The sequence below is a fragment of the Pan troglodytes genome, chromosome 2, assembly GCF_028858775.2.
Source record: "Pan troglodytes isolate AG18354 chromosome 2, NHGRI_mPanTro3-v2.0_pri, whole genome shotgun sequence".
Lineage (NCBI taxonomy): Eukaryota > Metazoa > Chordata > Mammalia > Primates > Hominidae > Pan > Pan troglodytes.
In genome coordinates, this window is record NC_086015.1 from 122,633,782 (window position 1) to 122,658,590 (window position 24,809).

The 24,809-nt window shown below is 42.7% G+C and overlaps 1 protein-coding gene and 1 non-coding gene across 3 annotated transcripts in view; one reads left to right on the forward strand and one right to left on the reverse strand.

Annotated features, from left to right (window-relative positions):
* Positions 1 to 24,809, forward strand: part of ARHGAP31 (Rho GTPase activating protein 31) — a 124,523-nt gene that overhangs the window by 37,807 nt on the left and 61,907 nt on the right. The window lies entirely within an intron of this gene.
* On the reverse strand, positions 10,780 to 10,886 carry LOC112208722 (U6 spliceosomal RNA). Its single transcript, XR_002943299.1, has one exon. It is a non-coding gene; the product is annotated as a U6 spliceosomal RNA (small nuclear RNA).

The following is a 24,809-nucleotide window of genomic DNA, read 5'->3' on the forward strand; positions in this document are numbered from 1 at the left end:
TAAAATGTCATTGGGTGCTTCTCTGAAACTGCTGACATGGTTCAAATGTCCACTTCTGATGGCCTGCCCTTGGTCAAATGAGTTCCAGGGGTGCTTGGCTAAGACCATAGGGTCCACAAATCCGCCCCAGGGTCCCCATGCTAAATAATAAAACATTGTTTCAGCCCTGAGTCACATTTCTGTAGCACTCCATGATTGAGATGAGATAACTAATGTAGTTTACATGGTTGTATTTGGGAAAAAAAGGCGATCAAAATCGGCCCTTTAATTACTTTTCTTCTGTGTGTATGTAGAGTATATGTTCTGAACAATTTGAGAGAAAAGAATAAAAATGGAATAGGTTAAGTGAAGCCGTATTAATTACTTTTAGACTTTAAATTTAAAAATACTTTAAATTTTAGACAAAACAGTAAAAAATAAAACTCTGACTCCATGTTGGATTTTGAAAAGGAGTGAGGGAAGAAGGTGTATATATAGTACCTGCAAACGCTCATGAATATTCATGAGTCCTCGACTAGAATGAAAATCATCAAAAACATTATGAATCTAATGACAAAAAGAAAACAGCTCCAAGAGCCCTAAATTCACTATTTCCTCTGGCTTTTAATGTATTCAGGCATAATCACCTCTTCAGCCATTTTGAGGGACTTGAGATTGATAAAATATGATTTAACAAGGACAAAACAATTTTAGCAGGATTCTGAAAACCAGGGCTGTCTTAAAGTTTGACTCAGAAGAAACCTCATAGGGCAGCTAATCCCAGCCCAACCCAGTACAGGAATCCTGGACCCGGGAGTCATCCAGCTTCTGCTCAGCTTCTGCAGTGCCTGGCTGCCTGCACCGCCTCACTACACGGCCCATTCCCTTAGGTGAAGAGCTCCACGGGACTGAGAGTCCTTTCTACTACTGAGCTGAACAGCACCTCTGTCATTTCTGTCTTTGGGTCCTGTTTTGCTTTCTAAGTCAGAAAGAATATGTTTCCACCTACTTCTGCTTGAAGCCCTTAAATTATTTTAAAAGTTATTACTTCGCCTTTAGATTTCTCTTTTCCAGGTTAAATCTGCCAGCTCCTTCAACCATTCTCCAAATGAGCTAGTGTTTAGGTCCTCTGGATTCCCTTTATCTTCCTCTGGATTCCTTGTTTTTTGGTTTTTTTGAGACAGAGTTTTGCTCTTGTCACCCAGGCTGGAGTACAATGGCATGATCTCGGCTCACTGCAACCTCTGTCTCCCAGGTTCAAATTATTCTCCTCTCTCAGCCTCCCAAGTGGCTGGGATTACAGGCGCCCGACACCATGCCTGGCTAATTTTTGTATTTTTAGTAGAGATGAGGTTTCATCATGTTGGCCAGGCTGGTCTTGAACTCCTGACCTCAGGTGATCCACCCACCTCGACCTCCCAAAATGCTGGGATTACATAGGCAAGAGCCACCGCACCGGCCGGATTCCCTGTATTTTAAGATGTGCTTCTACAAGCTGTAGCCAATCCTCCAGATGTAGTCTCTCTGGAGCAGAGTGCACAGGGATCTCTTTCTCTCTCTCTCTTTCTCTCTCTCTCTCTCTCTCACACACACACACACATACGCATGCACGCACGACTTCCAGACCTGTATTGGTACTCATTACTCATGCAGCCTGGCTGAGTGAGCCTTTTTTTGGCAGCTTTGCCCCGCTGCTCACTCATGTTGACAAGTAGCAGGCAATTGTCATGGTCTTTGTCCCTGACTTCCTGACAGTGCTAAGCAGAGGTCAAGGTACTTTCACAGTGATAATGAGAACTTCCATTTACTAGTCCCTCCTCTGTGCCAAGCACTCTACTTGAAGTATAGCAAATGTTATTTAATTCAACCTAGTAGGTAGATACTGCTATCTTCATTTTCCAGTTGAGAGCATCAAGCCTCAGTGAGGCTAAATAACTTGCCTAAAGTCATATAGAAGACTAACGGCCAACTTGGATAAGAGCCCAGGCTCATCAGATTCCAGAGCCCACGCGTCATCTATCGCATTTTGCTGCCCTCATCAAAGGTGCTATTTGTTCCGTATGTTGGAAATACTGGACCCAAACAGCCCAACCCAGCATTCTGGTTTGAACCAGGCATGTTTGTTGGAAAGAAATATTGCTCTTTCTTCTTCAAAAAGGGACTCTGAATTTTCATTAATATTAATTTTCCACTATGAACCTATTATCTGTGTATGTATCCTAACTTTTTGAGAAGATATTTATGTTTTCTAACTGTTGTACATTTCTGGAAGGAGCCAAGGTTAGCAGCTCCCACTAGCATATTACTCACTGTGTAAAGGAGCATTTCTTTAGTATCTGAAGTTGTTCCGATTTTGCTGTAGTACTAGAATTTGTTCATTACGTTTACTCCAGCTATATTCTTTTTAAAAGTATTTCGTCTTTTCTGAGCTTTTTTCTTAATACATGTGATAAATGTTTATTTTAGAAAGTCCTACTTTATTATCATATTAGAGAGATGTCTAGCTTAGATTTGTGTAGCACTCCGCAGCCTTTGTAATCCGTGCCTCCCCACACTTTTCCTTCCCAACAGTTATTACCTCCATTGACAGGTGAGCTCAGGGAGGTGAAGTGACTTACCTAAAAATTCAGAGTCAGGAAGAGGCAGAACAGAAGCAGGATAGAACCTAGTTCCGACTCTCACCGTTTTATTCCTTTCTTTTCACCATGCTGCCTCTTGGTTCTTCAGGCTTTCAATTATTACACCTCATTATGAGAAGTGTTTTATGACTGCTACTTTGTGAGAAGTTAAGTACTGAAGTAAAATTGAAATAAGCTGCCAATCCTGCTCATTAAATGTGGTGAGAGGTTTAAATGACATTGCCTGCTTTATGTTTGGTCTTTGTTATCACCAACAGTCTCAGAGTCACTGATCAACCCTGGCACATGTGCACAGCATCTTGGAGAAGGATATGACCCAGATGTGCCCTAGACAGTGCCTCAACTCCTTTAAAGACAAAGAAGAGTGGAATATAGGCTCCTAGAGGGGGACTGATGCCCAGGGACCCCCCTCCCCCAGGCACAGTGAGACCTCTTGCCCTTCCAGCACCTTGCTGACCTCCCTTAGTGGTGTCCCTGATACTTCATCTCCCGGCTCCCCTTCATCTCCTGTTTGGCTTGCCGTCTTGGCCCCCACTCCGGCCCCCACCCTGTCCTTTTGGCCTGGCTCCTTGGCAGGGCTCCTGTCAGACCAGACACTTGCGTGACTGCTGGTGCCTTTGGCTGGGCTCCCTTATCCCTGAAGCCTCTCTTCCTGGCTTCAGCCCCTCACTGAGAACCCAGCTGCTGCTTCTGGAAACATCCAAACAGTAGCTCTCAGCTCCCTGGTGAGATGCTCTTGACAAAGGCCAAATTTCCCTGTGATTAGGGAGCTTCAGCCTTGGGGCTTTGTGGTCCCCTCGAAGTCATGCCTTCTGGGCCCATCTTCAGGTAGGGTGACCCATATAACTTATCATCCAAGTTGGGGCACCTTAAGAGTAGAAGGGAGTGCTGTTAATAATTTCATCTGCATGATAGGAATAAACAAGGACCATCCCTGGCCAGCAGGGATATGTTCCAGGTTGTAGTCAACCTGACTCTCCCATTGAACAACGAAGTCCACGTTTATTGGAGGCTGACTCTGCACCAAGCACTGCACTAAGCACTTTACAAGCGTGCATTATTCATTTAATTCTTACAATAATCCTATATGTGTAATGTTGCCCTTATTTTACAAAGGAAGAAACTGAGGCCCAGAGAAGTTAAGTAATTTGCTTGAGGTCACATCAATTAAGTGGTAGGCCCTAGTCTGACTCTAAAGCCTTTACTTTTCAATCCTCCTTTTGGGTCCTGACCAGTAAGATAAAGGAATCAATAGAAATGAAACCCTTCAGTAGGAAGACAATGGAGATAGTCTCCAAATTAAAAATGAGTTATGCTGTAGAAGAACACTTGTATGTTGATTGCTCAGAATTTGAAATTCATTTTCCCACGGGAAAAAAAAAAAAGACCTAAAATGGTGGTTAGGCTCCAAGCCCAGCCAACAAAAGTCTATGCAGACTATAATTTCACTGTGGCCTACTCCTCTATGTAATACTGAACTGGCATGGGAAGCAGAAGCCATAGATTTCTATCGTAGTTCTTTCACATACTGGCTATGTGACTTGAGACAAATTATTTAATCTCTCTGAGCCTCAGTCTTACCAAAATTGAGATAATGTCTAGCTTCTAGAAAGTGCAAGAATCACAGGAGATAATGTACATAAAGTCTTTTTAAAAATAGCACTTATCACACTGTAGGAACTGACCACCATTTATGACATTGCCAGGACGCAAGCCAAGTTTTGGAGAACCCTAACCCCGGTCCTCAAAGTGGAGACATAAACTCCTATGGGATGGATGGGGTAGTGGGAGGATGGATGACTAGGCCAGGGCAGGCCAGGGGATGTCTGTGGAAATGCGTTCTCCTTGGTGAAACCAGTGGCGCTGTGAGAAACATAGGAAGAGAATGGTATTGGGGAGGAGAACACAGGCTTCCACAGGGATTTGGGGCCCAGTTAGGCGAAGAGGAGTATGTGGCAGCCACACAGCAGTGGGGGTCTGCACTCTGAGGAGGAGGGGCATTGGTCTGTGGCTGCAAGGTAAGATAGCCTTGGGGGCAGTGTCTCCACAGCTGTCGAAGTTGTTCTGGTTTTGGGGTTGGAAAGAGCAACAGACATTTGTACCTAGGGATTGTTCATGGTTCATGAAGACAGCCAATCTGCAAATGGGCATCAACAGCTGCCCGAGTGCACAGGAAATCTAGATCCTGGGTTGAGTTTAAAAACGGATTCTGGCCAGGAGTGGTAGCTCAAGCCTGTAATCCCAGCATTTTGGGAGGCCAAGGTGGGCGGATCACTTGAGGTCAGGTGGTCGAGACCAGCCTAGACATCATGGTGAAATCCCTTCTCTACTAAAAATACAAAAAAATTAGCCAGGCGTGGTGGCAGGTGCCTACAATCCCAGCTACTCTGGAGGATGAGGCAGGAGGATCGCTTGAACCTGGGAGGTGGAGGTAGCAGTGAGCCAAGTTCACGCCATTGCACTCCAGCCTGGGTGACAAGAGTGAAACTTGGTCTCAAAAAAACAAAACAGAAATACTGGTTCTGAGTTAAGAAGTCTACAGAAGATTCATTTAACTATAAAAGGTTTTATTTCATATGAAATGGCTCTTGACTTCCTAAAATGGGTATCACTTTATTTTTTAAATTCTTAAAATTTCTTGTAAGTCCCAAATTAGACTTTTCTCTACATATAAGCAATTTACATCAGCCAGTCGCTAGATGGGCCATAGTGCAGATCTACACTGACCACGTCAGCAGGGATGTACCATCATGCAGCAGCGGGAGAGGGACACCTTGCATACCCAAAATAAGGGAATGTGTCGTCAGCAGAAAAGTTAAAAATGACAATAAAACCAAGAGTGGGTTTTAATCACCAAGCACTGATAATTCTAATATTGACAGTGATAAAATATTCCTCCCCACAAAATATTTTGTTGGTCTAAGTTCTAAACAATTGCTGCATTTACTGCTGGTTTTATTTTTAATTTTATTGAGATATAATTAACATACCACACAGCCACCTACTTAAAGTATACAAGTCGATAGTTTTAGTATAATCACAGAGCTACACAACAATGACCACAATCAATCTTACAACATTTGCATCACCCTCAAAAGAAACCTTATACCCATTAATAGCCATTTCCCATTGCCTCACCTTCCCACCTACTCTCCCAGCCCTAAGAAACCATGAATCTAGTTTCTATCTTTATAGATTTGTCTATGCTGGACACTTCATATGAATGGAATCATCTGGCTTTTTGTTTCTGGCTTCTTATATTTACAATATTTTCAAGGGATATCCACAGTAAAGCTTATGTTAGTACTTAAGTCCTTTTTATTACCTAATAATATTCTATTCTATAGATATACCACAGTTTATCCATTCATCAGTTGATGGACATTTGAATTGTTTCCACTTTTTGGCTGTTGTGAATAATGGTGCTGTGTCCAGAATTGGTGAGCTGTTGGTCTTGCTCACTTCAAGAATAAAGTCGCGGACCCTGGCAGTGAGTGTTAACAGTTCTTAGAGATGGTGCATCTGGAGTTTGTTCCTTCTGATGTTCGGACGTCTCCAGACTTGCTTCCTTCTGGTGGGTTCGTGGGGTCTCAGACTTCAGGAGTGAAGCTGCAGACCTTTGCGTTGAGTGTTACAGTTCATAAAGTTGGCGCGTCCAGAGTTATTCTTTCCTCCCGGTGGCTTCATGCTCTCGCTGACTTCAGAAGTGAAGCTACAGACCTTTGCGGTGAGTGTTACAGCTCATAAAGGCAGCACAGACCCAAAGAGTGACCAGCACCAACATTTACTGCAAAAAGCAAAAGAACAAAGCTTCCACGATAGTGATGGGACCCAAGTGATTTGCCACTGCTGGTGCCAGTGGCCTGCTTTTATTCCCTTATTTGGCCCCACCAACATCCTGCTGATTGGTCCATTTTACAGAGAGCTGATTGGTCCGTTTTACAGAGTGCAGATTGGTCCGTTTTACAGAGTGCTGATTGGTCCATTTTTACCGAGTGATGATTGGTGCGTTTACAAACCTTTAGCTAGACACAGAGCACTGACTGGTGCATTTACAATCCTTTAGCTAGACAGAAAATTTCTCCAAGTGCCCTACCAGATTAGCTAGACACAGAGCACTGATTGGTGTGTTTACAAACCTTTAGCTAGACACAGAGTGCTGATTGGTGCATTTACAATCCTTTAGCTAGACAGAAAAGTTCTCCAAGTCCCTCCCTGACCCAGAAGCCCAGCCGGCTTCACCTCTCAGTGCTATGAACATTTGGGTACAAGTTTGTATGCAGATATATGTTTTTATTCATTTAAGGTCTATATATGCCTAGGGCTGGAATTGCAGGATCATAGGGTAACACTGTGACACTGTATTGACATTTTGAGGGATGGTGAGTTTTAATAATATGTATGTGAATATATTTAGTATATTAGTACACTTTTATTATTTATCCTTTAATAAACATGGATTGGTACATTTTCATTCCTTGTCCTTTAATAAATATTGTATCAACATGGATGTTACTTGGAGAACTCCTACTCGTAGTGACATCCATGACCAGGTAACACAAGGGTGTTACATGGATGTTACTCCTAGTTGAGTCCCAACCCATGTCCACTAACACGTGGACTCAACTAAGTGTTCATTTAACAATTAGCTCATACTCATTTAAGTAGTTTGACCTTGTTTCAGGTGCAGTGTGTGTTTCTAGCTCCTGTGGTACTACATATTCCTGCATTTAATTGGTAGATGTGAAATAAACAAAAATAGCACAGTAAATACAGAAAGAATCGAACTTAAGTCATTATATGACCACTTGAGGTTTTTATTTGTGTTTTAAACTTAAAACAGTGACATAGGGTGCAGACTTCAAGGTATAATATTTTTGTTTCATAAGTACAAATTTTAGTTCATACGTGACATATTTTACTGAATTTTAATATCTTTAAAGTAGAATTCTTTTTTTTCATTGAAGCTCAGAATTCAAAGCTAAAAAAATAGAATTTTATTCAAGTTAAGCTTGGAAAGAGTTTTAGTTTTATTTTAAAACTAAAAAGCAAAATCAGAAAATACCAATGATTGCTGTTATTGCATTATACACTTATTACTGAACATAAATCCATTCTGTAGAGGAGAGTACCATTAAAAATCACCTGTTCCAGATGTCAGATATGCTAGGCCTGCCACTGTGTATGAACTTGTACAAGATGACCAAGTTATTTAGGAAATATTTCTTGCATTGAGTAAGCTTAAATTGACAGAAGAAAATGGAAACAGATTGGCAGAGTGGAAGGAATTCCTGGCTAAGTTACATGTTTAGGTTAGCAGTTCAGAGTCATGAATTACTTGGGTATATCAAGACTGAATGAGAAGTGGAAATTTGGGGAGTTTGAATAAGAAGGTAAACCTGGGCCTAGGTCTGGAGTAGGAAGCAATTTGAGATTCCCAAACAAGACAGCAACTTTCGTAGGGGAGAGCTAGAGTTTCATCATTTTGGCAGCAACACACAGCATGAGTGGGAACAACAGAAGACCACAATGAAAGGCGAATTATAAGGTTGGTCAATAATTTCAGGCATTAGCTAATGACATTCTCCTTGAGGGTAGCAGTTATGGAGAAGGAACAAATCAAAGAGATCTTATAAACAACACAGCAAAGATGTCTATTTTTCCCTAAGCTGACTATAAGTTTAATGCAATTCTTATCAAAATCCCAGCAAGGTTTTTTTTGTAGATATAGATTAAAAGCTTGTTCTAAAAAGGCCCTAAAATAGCTAGAACAGTCTTGAAAAAGAAAGATAAAGTGGGAAGAATCACTCTACCCAGTATTAAGGCCTAGTATATAGCTACAGTACAAAGGTGGTGTCCTATTAGCAGAAGAACACATAGATCAAAGTAACAGAATAGAGAATCCATTAACTCCCCCCGACCCGCCGCATCTCCGACCCCACACAAATACAACCAACCAACTTTTGACAGAGTTGGAGAAGCAATGCAATGAACGAAAAAGAGCATTTCCAAAAAATAGTGCTGGAACAACTAGACATTCCTAGGCCAAAAAAAATGAACCTTAATGTACACTTTACACCTTATATAAAAGTTAGCTCAAAAGAGATCACAGACTTAAATATAAAATGCAAGACTATAAAACTGTTAGAAAAAAAAATTAAGGAAAATCCTTGGAATCTGGGCCCAAGCAAAGAGTTCTTAGACTTGACACCAAAAGCATGACCCACAAAGGGAAAAATTGATCAACTGGACCTCATCAATGTTAAAAATGCACTCTGCAAAAGACCTTGTTAAGAAGTGAAACAATCAGATAGCGAGAGGAAGAAAATAGGTGCAAACTGCACATCCTAGTGCAAAAGCACTAGTATATGGAATATATTTAAAAACTTTCAAACCTCAGCAGTAAAAAACAAATAATCTAATTAGAAAATGTGCAAGACATAAGCAGACATTTTATCAAAGAAGATAGACAAATGGTAAGCACACAAAAAGATGTTCATCATCATCAGCCACTAGGGAAATGCAAATTAAAACCACAATGAGACACATGTCATTTGGTCATTTCTAATTTGGCTGGGCCACACATTTATGGCACACACGAAGGGTCTAGTGTCTAGAAATTAATAATTTATCCAGTAAAAGAGCTTAGCTGATGCCAATGGCTGTCTCTTAAAGTGACTTGTTCCCTTCTCGTTTTGTCATCAAGTGTTCTAATGGTATTCCTAAATTTGAAGATCCGCAAAGGTCTCCAGAGGTAGCTCTCCCAAATGCCACATCTAAGTCCAGCAGGATTTAGTGACCAATTAGATATAGGAGTAGCTCAAGTGTCTTTGAAAATTAGCACCCTTTGACCTTATGTGGGGCAGAGCCTGGGCCACTTGCCAACTGTGTGATGTGACAAGACACGTATTTCTTTGAGATTCAGTTTCCTCCTCTTAAAAGGAGAATGACAGTTCTTCCCTTACAAGGTCTTGTAAGAATTAGATCAAACACCATGGATATGAGGTACCCAGCCTAGTGCGCAGTGTGGCTGTGGGTGCCGTTTCCATACACAAGCCAAGGCTGCGGTCTCCAGGAAAGATTTAAGTGAGTCTCTTTCCGGAGTGATTTAATTTTGTTGACCATGTGGCTGAGAATATCTGAAAAAAATCCCAAATCTATTATTCTGTCTTGCTCTTCTCTTAAGTATGCTAATGTTTGTCCGAACACATATCTTGTTTTTTTCAAAACACAAGATCACTTTAACTATACCCGACTTCTTCCCGTGGTCATTCAGCTGGCCAGAGGAGCTGAGCAAATGCCTGCATGAGCTTTCCTTCAGTGTGTGCATGGGAAACATCATGGGATTTTTTTTCTCACTCAGCGGAGCCTGTACAGAGAAGGTACTCATAAATATTTGCTGAATGAAAAAAATGAATGAGTCTTGATGCTATAGAGGAGTTGGGAGTCAGGAGTCCCCATATATTCTCTTAGCCAGGAGGATATTTGGAGTCAAGGACAGCAGATAGTCAGGGAGGTAGGGCACATAGTTTAGTCTAGGTAGAGTTAGACAGATGGTCATAAAGGGGTGGGGAGGAGAGGGTGCATCCAACTGAGGAAGCCTGGAAAAGCTTCAGTGAGGACATGACATTCATGGTTGTCTTAAGCTGGCGTTGCTGTTGCTGATGATAATAATAATAGCAAACTAGTATGTAACACTTTTTATGTCAGGCACTGTTCTAAGTGCTTTCCACAGGTTAACTCATTTAATCTGCTCAGCAACTCTGTGAGGGAGTTACTATTATTCTCCTAATTTAACAGATGGGGAAGCTAAGGCACCAAGAGGTTAAGAAATTTGCTCAAGGTCACATAGCTTGTAAGAAGAAAATCTCCCCAAAATTAGCGTTATGAACCCTTGAAATATGGTTCTAGGGAAGCCAAGGGAGTTCCATCTGCTCTGATAACAGTATGACTCCTATCTTCTTAAATATATATCTATAAACATGAGTAGTTGGACTTCACAGGGCTACTATATATACTCTTGTTGCACACTTAGAATGGTCGTAGTAACTGGCAGTAAAAAATGCATCACTGATACTATGTAACAACCAAAAATCTGTGTGTAAGACATTCCTGCTACCTCTCAGGGGTCTGCCAGACATCCTCTCACTTTTTTTTTTTTTTTAATATGGAACGCTTCGTGAAATTTCATGTCATCCTTGCACAGGAGCCATGCTAATCTTCTCTGTATGGTTCCAATTTTAGTATATGCACTGCCCAAGTGAGCACGCCTCTCACTTTCTGACATGAGACTTAGAAGTTCTGGACACTCCTAAAATGTTGATCAAAATCATAGCAGACCACAGGTCACAGCTTGTACCTAACCTGGTCCCCACCACTTTTTTATTAAGATCATGGTTGTTTTACTTGTTCATATTCATGGCCACATTCCTCAAAGTAGAGTCCCTCTCTGTTTCACAACCTGCTGTCCTGTGACTCTGTGTGTGTGTTTGTGTAACAGAATGTGTGTTATGGTTGTGTGAACTTTGAAAGAGCGGTTATAACCTAGGCCCCCCAGTGATTTTTTGTTAATGAGCCCTGCATCCTCATCCAGCTCTAGCAATGCTTTGCTAAAAACAGACTGAGGTCATTCATGTGTAAATGGAAATACACCAAGAAAAAAATTAATACCAAATGTACATCAAGATCAAAAGAAAAAATATATTTCTCAATGGAATACTCAGGGCTATGCAGAGACCATAGGTTACTCCTGCTTCACATATAACTGAAAGTCAGAGCATGTTTCAGTAAGGTTCTTAAAAAGGCTGGGACCAACTAGAGGCTGTGATTTGAGAATCCCACAAGGATGACTGCCCCCAAAACTGGCTGGATCCTGAATTACACAGGGAATATGTACCACCAAAAACTGTAATAAATGCCAAAAAAATAAGTAAGAGCCTCAAGGCCTATGGAACTCAGGGCCTAGAACCAAAACATTTTCATTTAAAGACAAATACAGGCCGGGTGCAGTGGCTCATGTGTGTATTCCCAGCGCTTGGGGAGGCCGAGGTGGGCGGATCACCTGAGGTTGGGAGTTCGAGACCAGCCGGACCAACATGGAGAAACCCCATCTCTACTAAAAATACGAAATTAGCGGGGCTTGCTGGTGCATGCCTGTAATCCCCACTACTCAGGAGGCTGAGGCAGGAGAATCGCTTGAACCCAGGATATGGAGGTTGCAGTGAGCCGAGATTATGCCATTGCACTCCAGCATGGGCAACAAGAGTGAAACTCTGTCTCAAAAAATAAATAAATAAAAAAGGACAAATACACACAATGTTATAATGAAATTAGCATCCATGAACTATTTGATCACAAATTATAATTTGATGAATTTTTCAAAATAAAAAATATATAAACATGTCAGAACAAATCATTCTCCTGATTATCATTGACAGGTGAGTCTACAGAAATAAATGTAGACCTTAGAATGACACATTCATTTGTACATTCAATCATGCATTCATCCAGGGAGTATTTATTGAGCTCCTAGTAGGTGCCAGGGGGAACTCTGAAAAAAGAGCAGTATAGAAAGCTGGTTAAGAGTGGGGTTGGGAGTCAGAGAGACTGGGCTTAAATACCTGCCCCACCACTTTACAAACTGAATGATGTTCAGCAAGGGAGTAAACTTCCCTCAGCCCCTGATTTCTCAGCTGTAAAATGAGGACTGTTAAACTTGCCTTGCAAGGTTGGATTGGATAAAGTAATATATGTGACATGCTTAGCCCAGTGCCTGGCCCACAGTAAATGTCTGAGGAAAAGGGAGGAGCCAGGGGAGGTGGTACTCTAACAATTCATACTTCCTAAACTCAGAGATATCCTGGCATCTTCCTCTTCGCTTTTCCAGAAGAGTGCTCCAAAGGTACATCCGCCTGCCCCAGCCCATCCACATATTCATACCATCAAAAATGTGGCTGGTAGTCAAGGAGCAGAGCCACCAGGAGGTTCATGCAGAGGCAGTCTTAGAAGACAAAGACACCTATGGGAAGGGAAAACCTGATGAGGATTTCAAGGCTGGCTTCTTCCTTGCTCTCCCTTTTCTCCCTGAGGCCAGGTGAGAAAACAGCTCCCCCTTATCTCTGTAGGACGAGGAGCTCAGGGACACTCCTGTACATCTAGAAGCCTCTTAACCCAATGGGAAGTTTGGCTCCCTGACACACTGACATCTGCTGCTGCCCATCTTTTCTCAGTTCCTCCTCCTGGTGGAAGAAGCTAAATCACGAGAGGTGTCCCACGAGTAGGCCTAAGGTTGGCCCTGGAGAGCAAATAGGAGTCAGAGAAAGATTTGTGGTTGTGGCTGTGTGAGTGTGATACTGAGAGGGAGCACTGCTGCTGGCCGGGGGCCGCAAAGAGTGGGAAAGGAACTCAGAGACAGAGTTGCCACATTCAGCAGATAAAAATATTAGACCCTGGACTAAAATTTGAATTTCAGATAAACAACAAATCATGTTTTAATCTATGTCCCATGCAATACTCGGGGCATACTGATACAAAAAATTATTCATTTATCTGAAATTCAAATTTAACTGGATGTTCTGTATTTTATCTGTCAACTCTAATCAGAAAGGGAGGAGGAGAACATCCACCATTTTCTCCGTGTTTCCGTCTGAAACCAGATAGGACACAGTATCTCTGAAGAGTCCACCCATTCTGCAAGTACACCCTCATATGGCTGAAGCCTGTATCCCAGTCTCTTTGAAGAGACATTGAGTCAAAGTCCCCACTGTGCAGGGCATGGTGCTGGGTGCTAGGAATACAGAGGTGTACAACAGCCCCTCACTTAAGGACCCACTCACTAATGGAGGACCAAAGCCCAATGGGACAGTAATCACAATTAAAATAACAATAGCAATTGTTAATATTTATTGAGAGCTTATTGGGCCACTGTTCCAAGCACTTCATAGATTATTTTATCTATGTTTTTGTTTTGTTTTATTTGTTTGTTTGTTTTGTTCTGTTGCCCAGGCTGGAATACAGTGGCGTGATCATGGCTCACGGCAGCCTCAACCTCCCCCCATCTCAGGTGATCCTCCCACCTCAGCCTCCCAAGTAGCTGAGACCACAAGCATGTACAACCACCCTGGCTAATTTTTACCACCCTATGAGGTAGATTGTATTATTAGCTTCAGTTTTCAAATAAGGAAACTGAACCTGGTAGGTTAGGTAACCAACCATAGTTTTTTTTACCCGAATTGAGATGTGTTTTGTTTATTTTTATTTCTAAGAGAAATTTCACTGCTGGTGGGATTTTTTTTTGCTGGTGGGATTTTTTTTTTCTTTTTTCTTTTTTTTTTTGAGGCAGAGTCTTTGCTCTGTCGCCCAGGCTGGAGTGCAGTGGCACAATCTCGGCTCACTACAAGCTCCGCCTCCCGGGTTCACGCCATTCTCTTGCTTCAGCCTCCTGAGTAACTGGGACTACAGGTGCCCGCCACTATGCCCGGCTAATTTTTTTGTATTTTTTAGTAGAGATGGGGATTCACCATGTTAGCCAGGATGGTCTCGATCTCCTGACCTCGTGATCCACCCACCTCGGCCTCCCAAAGTGCTAGGATTATAGGCGTGTGCCACCACGCCCGGACCAGTGGGATTTAAAAAAAATTTTTTTAGAGATGTGTATTTAAGTGAAAGGGAGCACAATCCGTAACTACACAGAGCAGCAGGTATCCTCTGGAGCTGCCCCAGCACACTGGGGTTATGGCATTCTACTTACAGGAGGCATGCCTGGTCTCAATGGTAGAAAGTGGCAGTGGGAGGCTTTGAACCGAGGCAGAATGGCTCCAGAACTCATGCCCTTAATCAGGAACAGTAAGAGAGGAGACTGAGCAACAGGCACTTCCTCCCATTGGATGCTAAGCTCCTGGGGATGGGGCCTCCTGTTTTGCTTCCCACTGTGTCCTTGGAACCTAGCACCCAGCACCCAGTACCCAAGCATAGAGTGGGTGCCAAAAAGCACTTGATGAGCAAAGGAAGCTGGGAAGCCTTTATGGAGAGGGTAGGATATGAGCAGAGCTTGAATAATGGAACGGACCTGTACAGGGACCCCTTTCTCTTCCTGGCTCTGTCCCTCTTCCCAGGTGCTTGAGGCAGGATCAGTGAGAGAGGGCCATTCAATCAGCTCTGTACATGACTGCAAACCAAATCTCTGGGACATAAAAAGGTGACACCTATTCTAGAAACTAAGTCATGAAGGGCTCTGTTAACCCTGACTTGACTCTTTTACATGGACACTCAGATGCTCACTGCCTGCCCTCTCCAGTGCAGATCCTATAGATTTAGAATCCGTCACATCTCCTGCATCCTGACCAGTTGACTGCCCTCTATTGGGTCCTGTAGCACCAGTGGTACTGTCTTCTGGATGAGCTGACCCCCAGGGAAGTCTCCTCAACTTCCATCTCCTTAACCAGCTCAGGACTGCTTTCCTCTGTGTTCCCACCAGGGGCCCTAGCCTGAGGCTACCCACTCCCAGCAGCTCTGACTGCACCCACAAAGCCTGCTACTTCCATCTCTTCAGTGAATTTAAGCCTACAACAATCTACTGCAAGCCTACACCCTCTTTAAACAGGAATCATGAGATCTTTAGAACAATAAACAAACCCCTCCTTCTTGCTGAGGATCAGCTACTCACTATTTAAGAAGAGAAAGCAAATTTACAGAAGGGGAGAGACAGCCTCTGGCAGCTGGCTGTCCCGTCTCTCCAGAAAGATATCATTAAACCCAGTGACTTCTGCCTGACAGCTGTAGAATGAACAAGGAAGGGTTCTCTCTGGCATTTTTGTTCCACCCACGATTTAACTGCATGTAATTGAACTAACTAGACTGTAAACTGAGTTTATGGGCAGTGTCTTATAAGTATAAGCTACTTCTTTGAATCCCAAAAGTCTAGCACAGTGTTTTACTTGTGGGAATCCAATAAACATAATTAATTTGAGCTGACTGCTAAGGGTGTGTCTAAGCTTAAATATTCTAAATTACTTCTGACACCAAAGTGCTAGTTAGTCTGGGGCAGAAAGAAGCCCAGGTACTTAAGCCCTAATCCTGAAAATCAGAGAAAAAAGGAAATCTTAATCACTTTTCAGATCACTCTGGTCCCCTTGTCTCAGTCTCTTTCCAACTCTAGGGCTTTGCCGCTGTCAAGCTGGGTGACCTTGGATAGGTCCCTAAACTTCGTGGGTTCTTAATTTCCTGGTGCTGAATCAGGCAGGTTCAATACAATGATCTGACGGTCTCTTCCAACTCTGACATTCCAGGATTCTGGTTGACCAAAAAGTGGAGAGCAGGGATAGAGTATGGAGTGAATACTTGGGGGTCGGGATGGTGTCGCTGGGAAGGAGAAAATAAATATAGATCTGGGAAGAGACAAAAAGCACTGCAGACTAGGGTACACTTTGTCATCCCTTCAAAGGCTCACTGTGCGCTCACTAAGATGGTGTCATCCGTCACATCCTACATGGTGTCCAGCTGATGCCCATGCACCTAGGCCCAGCCTTTTCTTCCACTCATTCCTCTATGTATGTGCTCTGCCTTCTTCCTGGCACTGCTTAAGGCACAAGGAAATTACCGGACTATAAACTGTGGCCAAGGGCAGTGTCTTGTAAGTTGAGTAAGACAGACATAGCTCTGCATACAGTTTACAGAATAGAGGAAAGGCAGATGTTTTAAAACAAAACAACTCAATTAAGTATTAATAGCGAACCCATTGATTTAAGACTGTATCAGGTATGCCCTACTCTTAGAAATCAGGGAAGGCTTCCCAGAGGAGGTGACCAGGAGATGGGTCACCCCATGCCTGGATCACTTCCCAGAGGGTCTTTCTGTCTCTACATGATCCTGACAGAGCTTTTAAAACACCAGTGTCTTCATGGAAGCTTTACAGTGGCCTCCTTGGGTACAAGCTCAAGTAGAGATTCAGTCTCCATTTGAAACCTCTTCCTGGCTGTTGCTCCCAGGACAGGCTGTTGTCCTTGGGTACCCAGAGTGCCCTGGATATATCTCTGACACCTTCTGTGTAGCCAAGAAAAGGGATTAGAATATGAGCCTTACCTTGTGAAAGCTCACCATCCCTGGGCTACCCTTGAATCAGATCTGACCACTGACATTTTCAGTAGCAAACAACTGAAAATTCTAATTCTGAAGCTCTTAAAGGGTGAGGAGAGAAAAAGTTAGAAATTAAAAGCAAAAGAGATCTGTTTGATATTCAGATTCTCTAATTCTAGAAATAAGAGTGTCTGTATGATAAACTAGCATTCTCTTTGCTAGTTGTCTGTGTCTTTTATATCAGGGGTCCCCAAGCCCTGGGTTACAAACCAACACCTGTCCGTAACCTGTTAGGAACTGGGCTACACAGCAGGAGGTGACTGGCGGACGAGCCAGCAAAGCTGAGCTCCACCTCCTGTCAGATCAGTGGCATTAGATTTTTGTAGGAGCCTGAACACAATCATGAACTGCACAGGCAATGGATCTAGGTTGCAGGCTCCTTGTGAGAATCTAATGCCTGATGATCTGTCACTGCATATATTACATGTAATAACATATATGTGTATTTACATTACATATTACAATGTAATAATAATAGAAATAAAGTACACAATAAAGGTAATGTGCTTCAATCATCGCAAAACCATCCCCCTGACCCTGGTCCATGGAAAAATTGTCTTCCACGAAACCGGTCCCCGGTGCCAAAAAGGTTGGGGACCACTGCTTTATATATTATTTATGACTGCCTCCTCCTATAAGGAGGTGCCCACATATTTGACAGTAATCCTTTGTATCATCTTCATCATTGAGCCTTAATCCTAAAAAGAGTTGTCTCCTGGTACTCAAGGGGAATTGGTTCCAGGACCCCCATGGATACCAAAATCTATGGATTGTCAAGATCTTGATATAAAACGGTGTAGTATTTGCATGTAATCTATGCACATCCTCTCATATACTTTAAATCATCTCTAGATTACTTATATCTAATACAACATAAATGCTATGTAAATAGTTGTTACACTGTATTGTTTAGGGAATAATGACAAGAGAAAAAGCCTGTACGTGTTCAGTACACACACAGCCATCCTTTTTTCTCTGAATATTTTCAATCCTCAGTTGGCTGAATCCAAGGATGCAGAACCCACAAATATGGGTGTCTGACTGTATATCTGGTGAAAATTACTTCTAAAGACAGTGCTGAGAGCAGAGGTATAACAACTGTGAGTGAGAAGAGGAGTAAGCAGGTTTGGATAATCGCAATATCTGGCCTCTGAAATGAATGCTGGTTCCCCATAGGAGGCATTTCAGAGAATACTAAGTAATTTTTGAGCTGCAAAACTTCAGGATAAAAGCTTGAATATCATCACCCCTTGCTGTTTTAACAAACCACAAATTGCTACTATTTTTGCCTGATTTTATATAAGGAATAATATATTATCTATAAAGGTAAAAGTGTAGTCTCTCTGCAGAAAGCATATCTTTTTGTTGGGATCTGTCAGAGATATGGAGAGAAAATTGAGGAAAAGGCCAATGTGAGTCTTCAAAATACTTTACATCTTATCCCTCAAGTATATTCCCTGGAGCAAAACAGAAGCTCATAGAAATTCAAATATCTTGATTTGCACCATAAAATAGTGTCCAGAAACCTAGACACTGCAGCAGAGCTTGGTGTCCCATTTTTGGTGAGTTATTCTATTTGAGGTTACAGTAAAAGCCCTAGGGAGGACTTCTCTGGGCTGGGTTCTGAAGAACGCAGGAGAGAAGCATCTCCTGGGGACAATTTCCATCCTGGACGGAGAATGCAAAGGCAGAAGGGGTGTTCTGAAGAGAACTGTGGGGAGTTTACCTGATTAGAGAGGGTGATGTTGGGGGAGGGGTCACGAAGAACTTAGCATTCCTTGCTATAGACAAACAATTAGATCTGTGTTTTCAAAAGGTCATTGGAGCAGCTGGCAGGCAGCTGGATTGAAGAGATTCCTGGAGTCCTGATAACAATGGGTTGTCCCTCCTCCCTGACCTCTTCAATTGCCCCATGAGCCTCTCCCAAATTTAACAAACTATTTAAAGAAGATCTCCAAGTGTAATCCTGAGAATTTGCAAGGGAATCTCCTGGAGTCTGCACTCTTCTTAAGCTCCTGGGAGGCCCTTTTGCTCAGAAATATATGAGAACCTCCAGGAGAATGGTTTCTGGGCAGGCTTCCCTGCTTCCATTTCCACGATTGAGAATGGTCATCTATTCAAGCCCTGAGTCTTGTGGTAAATTTTCTGTACATAGATGGATAATCTTAAAGCATGAACACCAAAGAGATTTCAGTGCTAATAGAAGGGGATGAGATTTGGTGATTTTTTTTCTTTTGCTCATCTTTATTTTTAACTTGCACTACTTGTAGAATAAGAAAACTGTTAACTAAAATAAATGTAATGAGCACTCTGCATTTGCAAACACTGAACAAGCTCATGGAAGAAATGAATTGCCTGAAAAGGGTTACAAACTGCAGGGAAGTGCCGTTGTTTTCAGCAGGAAAGAGAGGCCTGGTAACAACAGGAAGCGCTGGGAGGCCTCACTACCAAGGCTTCCAAGCAAAGCGGTTCTGGAAACAATGGCTGCCTGTGGCTCGGGAATATTGGGCAGGAAATGAAAGGATGCTGGTGTGGGGGCTGGGGCACAGCGAGGAACTGATAAGCTTTACCTGGCTGTTCTTCACATAGTCGTAGCTGGCCCAAGATGACGTCATTTTTTATAAATGTTCCCCATCTCCCGTCAGTAAAATTGATTTTAGAAAAATACAAAAACGAGAAGCCCCCATAGTGCCGTAGGTCTGGAAACCATTAGGAAGCTCTACAGCCTGGGAAACCAGAGGGTACAATAAGCAAAAGAAGGGATTTCTCACTCTTAGGGCATGGTGAGATCAGTGCGGAGAGGACCTTCAGATGAACTAGGCATCTTTTAGAGCTAAGTCCCTGGAGGATTCCAGCCTCCGTAAAAATAAAAATAGCCTTGGGGTTAAGGGGAGTCTAGCCATAGCAAAGGAGATATGTATAAACCTCTTGAGATTGAAGTTTATATTTTATTTAACAGAAATTTCCGTTTATACGGGTGGAGTGAGCTGGGGAACCATTAACAGTACAAATGAGAAACAAAAACAAAACAAACAAACAAAAAATTACCCTAATGTTTTGTCCTGAAAGACCTAGCTGTAAACCAGAGCTGGTAGGAGTCAGGACCTGAACACTGGCAGATAGAAACCGAATCTGCCTTCTTAATTTCCAGCCCAGCCTCTCCGCCCAGTGTCATCCAAGAAGCTGACAGATCCTGGAAGGAGGTTAGACCTGGAAGAAACACAAGGATCCAGAAATCATTTGGATCCAGAACTTGTTTCTAGCACAGATGAAAGTCTGAGGCTGGCAGTGGCTGATTTGCTGGAGGACATACAACTGGTTCATGTTGCTGTAACTGATGGGTACCCCAGCACCTACTGCCTGGAAGATACCTAGGGGAATTCAAAGAAGAGGAAAGTTACTCTCCTAAAAGGTCAAGAATCTCACACGTGTAGATTAGGGCAAGAATCCATGTTTCTTAATTTGTTATCTAAGTCCTTCTCTCTCATCAAGTTGCACTTAGTTGTGAAGTCAGTCTCTACCTTCTGCTGCTTTCTGGTCTTCCTCATTCTTGGTCTGTGACTTGGTTTCCCTAGTGTGGAGGTATGCTTATAAAATGTACTGGAAAGTGCATGAATTTTGGATTCAAACAGACTTATAACTGCACCCCAGTTTGCCACTAGCTGTTTGAGCTTGGACAAGTTGTCTAACCATACAGAATGTTAGCTTCCCATCTGAAAATAGGAGTAGTAATGCCTTCTTCTCAGAGTTTTAAGAATTAAATGAAATAATGATGGTTAATTCATCCCCATAAGCACCCATGAGGTATGCAAGAAAAAAAGAAGAGGTGGCCTGGACACACTCAGAGTAGAAAAAAATTTACATTGTCCTCATTCTTAAGATGATCAGTGTTAGTGAAGCATACAGTTCAAGAAACAAGTTTGCTTCTCTCTCATTAATCTGCTCAGTTCACGACCTTCTCTCCTGGGGCTCACTCTCAGGCACATGCGGCCATTCTCTGTATCCATTAGCACTTAAGAGCCTCCACCAGTGGTATCCCAAGGAGCAGGTGGCAAGAAAGCTGCTCATCCAGTAAATAAAACCTTGATCAGGTGATTCTACTGATGTGTGCTTTATGCAGTTAAACTGAGGATTTAAATGATTTTAAATGAGTTGTTGTTGCCTAGGAATGTGCTGGGGATTGACTGAGATCTTTCTGTCCTCCATCAGCAGCCCCATGGAGTGAGTGATGTCTCCCCCTACAAATCTCCTAATAACAAAGCTTTCTCCACAGACAGTAGAAAGGATGAACCACATAAGCCTTTATCAATTACACAAAGCACAGCAGCTTCATCAATGGGACAAAACCCTTCTGTACAGTTTCTGTGTACAAGATGAATAGGGCCAGCTCTAAGACCAAGGTCACATGGGGATGTCTTGCAGGTTTGTTTTCTATGTTCACAGCATTTGAACCTTTTTCTCTAGTCAGCACCACCCTTCCTCAGCCACAACCACTCCCACCCCAAACACACACACCAGAGGCACCCTGTGGGAGTCCCTCTTAAGCTCTCCCCACTGGCTCATTCGCTACTGATGACATGTGGACCCAGACACTTTCATCACTCTCAACCAGTCTTTTATGTGTGAGTCAGATAGGCTCTTACCTTTCCTAAAGAAATTTCAGGCAACAGCTAGAGAAGAGTGAGTCCTCTCACTTCCCCTTTCGTTGACGAACCACGAGAGGTTGTCCCTTCTGACCCTAAAGGGACTCCTTATTTTTTTCTTTTTGTGGCAAGTCTTTTCTTCTAGATTACCTCCCCTCCCTCTTCCCACACACACACACAAAAGCCTATTTCTTTGAAGGGAAGAACTTCAGGGTTGGCCCTGATGAGGAAGCTGAAGGTCTAGTCCCAAAGCTGCCAGTATTGGACATTATTCTACAGGCAATGGGAAGCTATCGATTGTTTTGGTGTAGGGGAGCTTTATCATCAAGGTAGTGTTTTAGAAAGATTTATCTGGAAGTAGAGATCAAGATAGAATGCAATCTTCCCAGACAGTCAGTAAAAATGCCCCCAAGTTCCCTAATGTTTCTCTTCCACTGGACTGGTCTAGTCAGCATTCCTGGAATTCACCACATTATTTCTTGCCTTTCACCTTGTTTATACTATTCTCTGTTTCCTGCCCCAAAAGAAAGTGTATGACATTTACTAAGTACTTATTATATGCTAGGCACTTAGATGAGCGTTCTGCATGTATTGTAATGTATATTGAGTCACGTCAATTACATCATATGACAGCATCTCACATCATATCAAATCATTCCTCTGCACCAGTGTCAGAGTTCTTATTGCAGCACCTTGACTGGTCGTTTATCCACTTAGCTCACAACATTGTGAGCCCCTGAGCATGAGGGTCCTGTCTCAGCACTCCCCAACGTGGTCCCTCTCAAGACAGCTGGCTCTCTAAAAACGCACACAATTTCCTGTTCTTGTTCAACATCTAAAAGCTCTGCCTGACTTCCCCACCAGCTGTAATCTTTTTAAAAGAACTTTTGTTACAATTTTTGTGCCTGTCTAGGGCCCTTAGCATATTTTGTTTGATATGTTCATACTGGCCAAGTGACTTAATACCTTTGAGCTTCAGTTTCTTCATTTACAAAACAGAGATAAATACCTCCCTCATAAGGTGACTGTGAGGATTGCACTGGGTACAAATAATGGATAAGAAGTGTATAGCTAGGCTGGGCACGGTGGCTCACGCCTGTAAGCCCAGCACTTTGGGAGGCTGAGGCGGGTGGATCACGAGGTCAGGAGTTCAAGACCAGCCTGGCCAAGATGGTGAAACCCTGTCTCTACTAAAAATACAAAAAATTAGCTGGTCATGGTGGTATGGGCCTGTAATCCCAGCTGCTCCAGAGGCTGAGGCAGAGAATTGCTTAAACCTGGAAGGACGGAGGTTGCAGTGAGCCAAGATTGCACCACTGCACTCCAGCCTGGGTGACAGAGCAAGATTCCATCTCAAAAAAAAAAAAAAGTGTGTAGCTCAGGGACCACTGCATACTAGTTTCACAATAATTACCCATTCCCTTCTTGGCTTCTTGAAGGCAAAGATCTTATTACCTTTTGTTCCTCTAGATGGGCCCTCAGTGCATCTGCTTTGGTAGAAGGAGAATCGCTGTCATTGGGAAAGAGACAGCATTGACAGCAGAGACCTGAGGGCCCCGGCAGGGATAAGTCACAGAGTGGACCAGAGGAGGACCTGGACACCTCTGCAGGAAAGTGCTGGTTTGGCTTGGCATCTGAGAGCCTAAAAATGAGGAGGGCAGGGACCCCCAGCCGGGGAACCGGGCTCCAGGCTGCCTTGCTCAGCAGGATAGCAGAGCTAGTCCTCAGCCATCCCAGGCCAGCAGGTTGGGCAAATACTTCTGCTTCACAAGGGGTAATAACCTCAACAGGGTCACTGGAAAGGACTTCAGCAAACATTTAGAACTTGGGTCACTGATTTCAGAAGCCCCTCCATCTTCCTAAATGAAACTTGTATTGTAAAATCCCATTTCTTTCTTTTAAAAAAAATGCTTTTACTATATCCCCTTCACAGAAAATTTAGAAAAGCAAAATTAAAAATAGAGAAAAGCAAAAATCATTTATTTTCTACCACTTAGCAGTAACTACTATTAACATTTCAGTGTGTGTGTGTGGTTTGTGTGTGTGTGTGTGTGTGTGTGTGTGGTTTTTATGTGTGTGTTTGAGGCAGAGTTTCACCCTTGTTGCCCAGGCTAAAGTGCAATGGCGCAATCTCAGCTCACTGCAACCTCCGCCTGCCTCCTGGGTTCAAGTGATTCTCCTGCCTCAGTCTCCCGAGTAGCTGGTATTACAGGCACCCGCCACCATGCCGGGCTAATTTTTTTTTTTTTTTTTTTGTATTTTTTAGCAGAGATGGAGTTTCACCATGTTGGTCAGGCTGGTCTTGAACTCCTGACCTCAGGTGATCCACCTGCCATTGTGTGTCATTTTTTATTATTTAATATACTGGGGAAGAGGTAGTTTTTAAAGAGACATTCTGTACTCTATATATAATTTTAATTTTTCAAACTTTTTTGCTATTTTTTTTTCAAAAGGAACTTAAAAATAGATATTAACCATGAGCTGTTGAACACTTAAAGATCAGACCTGTAGTGGTAGGATTTCAGGCATTTTGGCAGTCAACGGCAAGGAGCCAATCCACTCTCCTCAAATCACACCTCCAAAGTTGCCACTATAGGACCTGCCTTCCTGTTGGGGAGTGTTTGAACCATGGTAGGTGTAGCTTGGGGCTTTTTCTATTCTTCATCACTTGTGGTATCACAGAAAAAGCATGGGCTTTGGCAGCACACACACCTGGGTTTGGATCCCAACTCTGGCACTTCCTAGCTCCAGGCCATTGGGCAATTTATCTATTCTCTCTGAGAATCAACTTTCCTATTTTCAAAATGGAGATCATTTTGTCTGTTTCATGGGTTGTCTACAGTTATAGAATGGAGAATGCTATAAAACAAACAAACAAATAAAAACCCACCTAAAGCCATGCTTGACACTTAGTAACTATTTTCTTTGAGGAATCCAGATAGCAAAGGAGCACAGAAAATCCATCTGGAGAAAAATGACCAAGCTCCTGTTCAGGAAAACATTTTGAGTGCTTCTGTTTTCTTTCTTTTTTTTTTTTAATTTCTTTTTTTTTATTATACTTTAAGTTTTAGGGTACATGTGCACAACGTGCAGGTTTGTTACATAGGTATACATGTGCCATGTTGGTATGCTGCACTCATTAACTCGTCATTTGCATTAGGTATATCTCTAATGCTATCCCTCCCCCATCCCCCCATCCCACGACAGGCCCCGGTGTGTGATGTTCCCCACCCTGTGTCCAAGTGTTCTCATTGTTCAATTCCCACCTATGAATGAGAACATGTGGTGTTTGGTTTTCTGTCCTTGCGATAGTTTGCCCAGAATGATGGTTTCCAGCTTCATCCATGTCCCTACAAAGGACATTAACTCATCCTTTTTTATGGCTGCATAGTATTCCATGGTGTATATGTGCCAC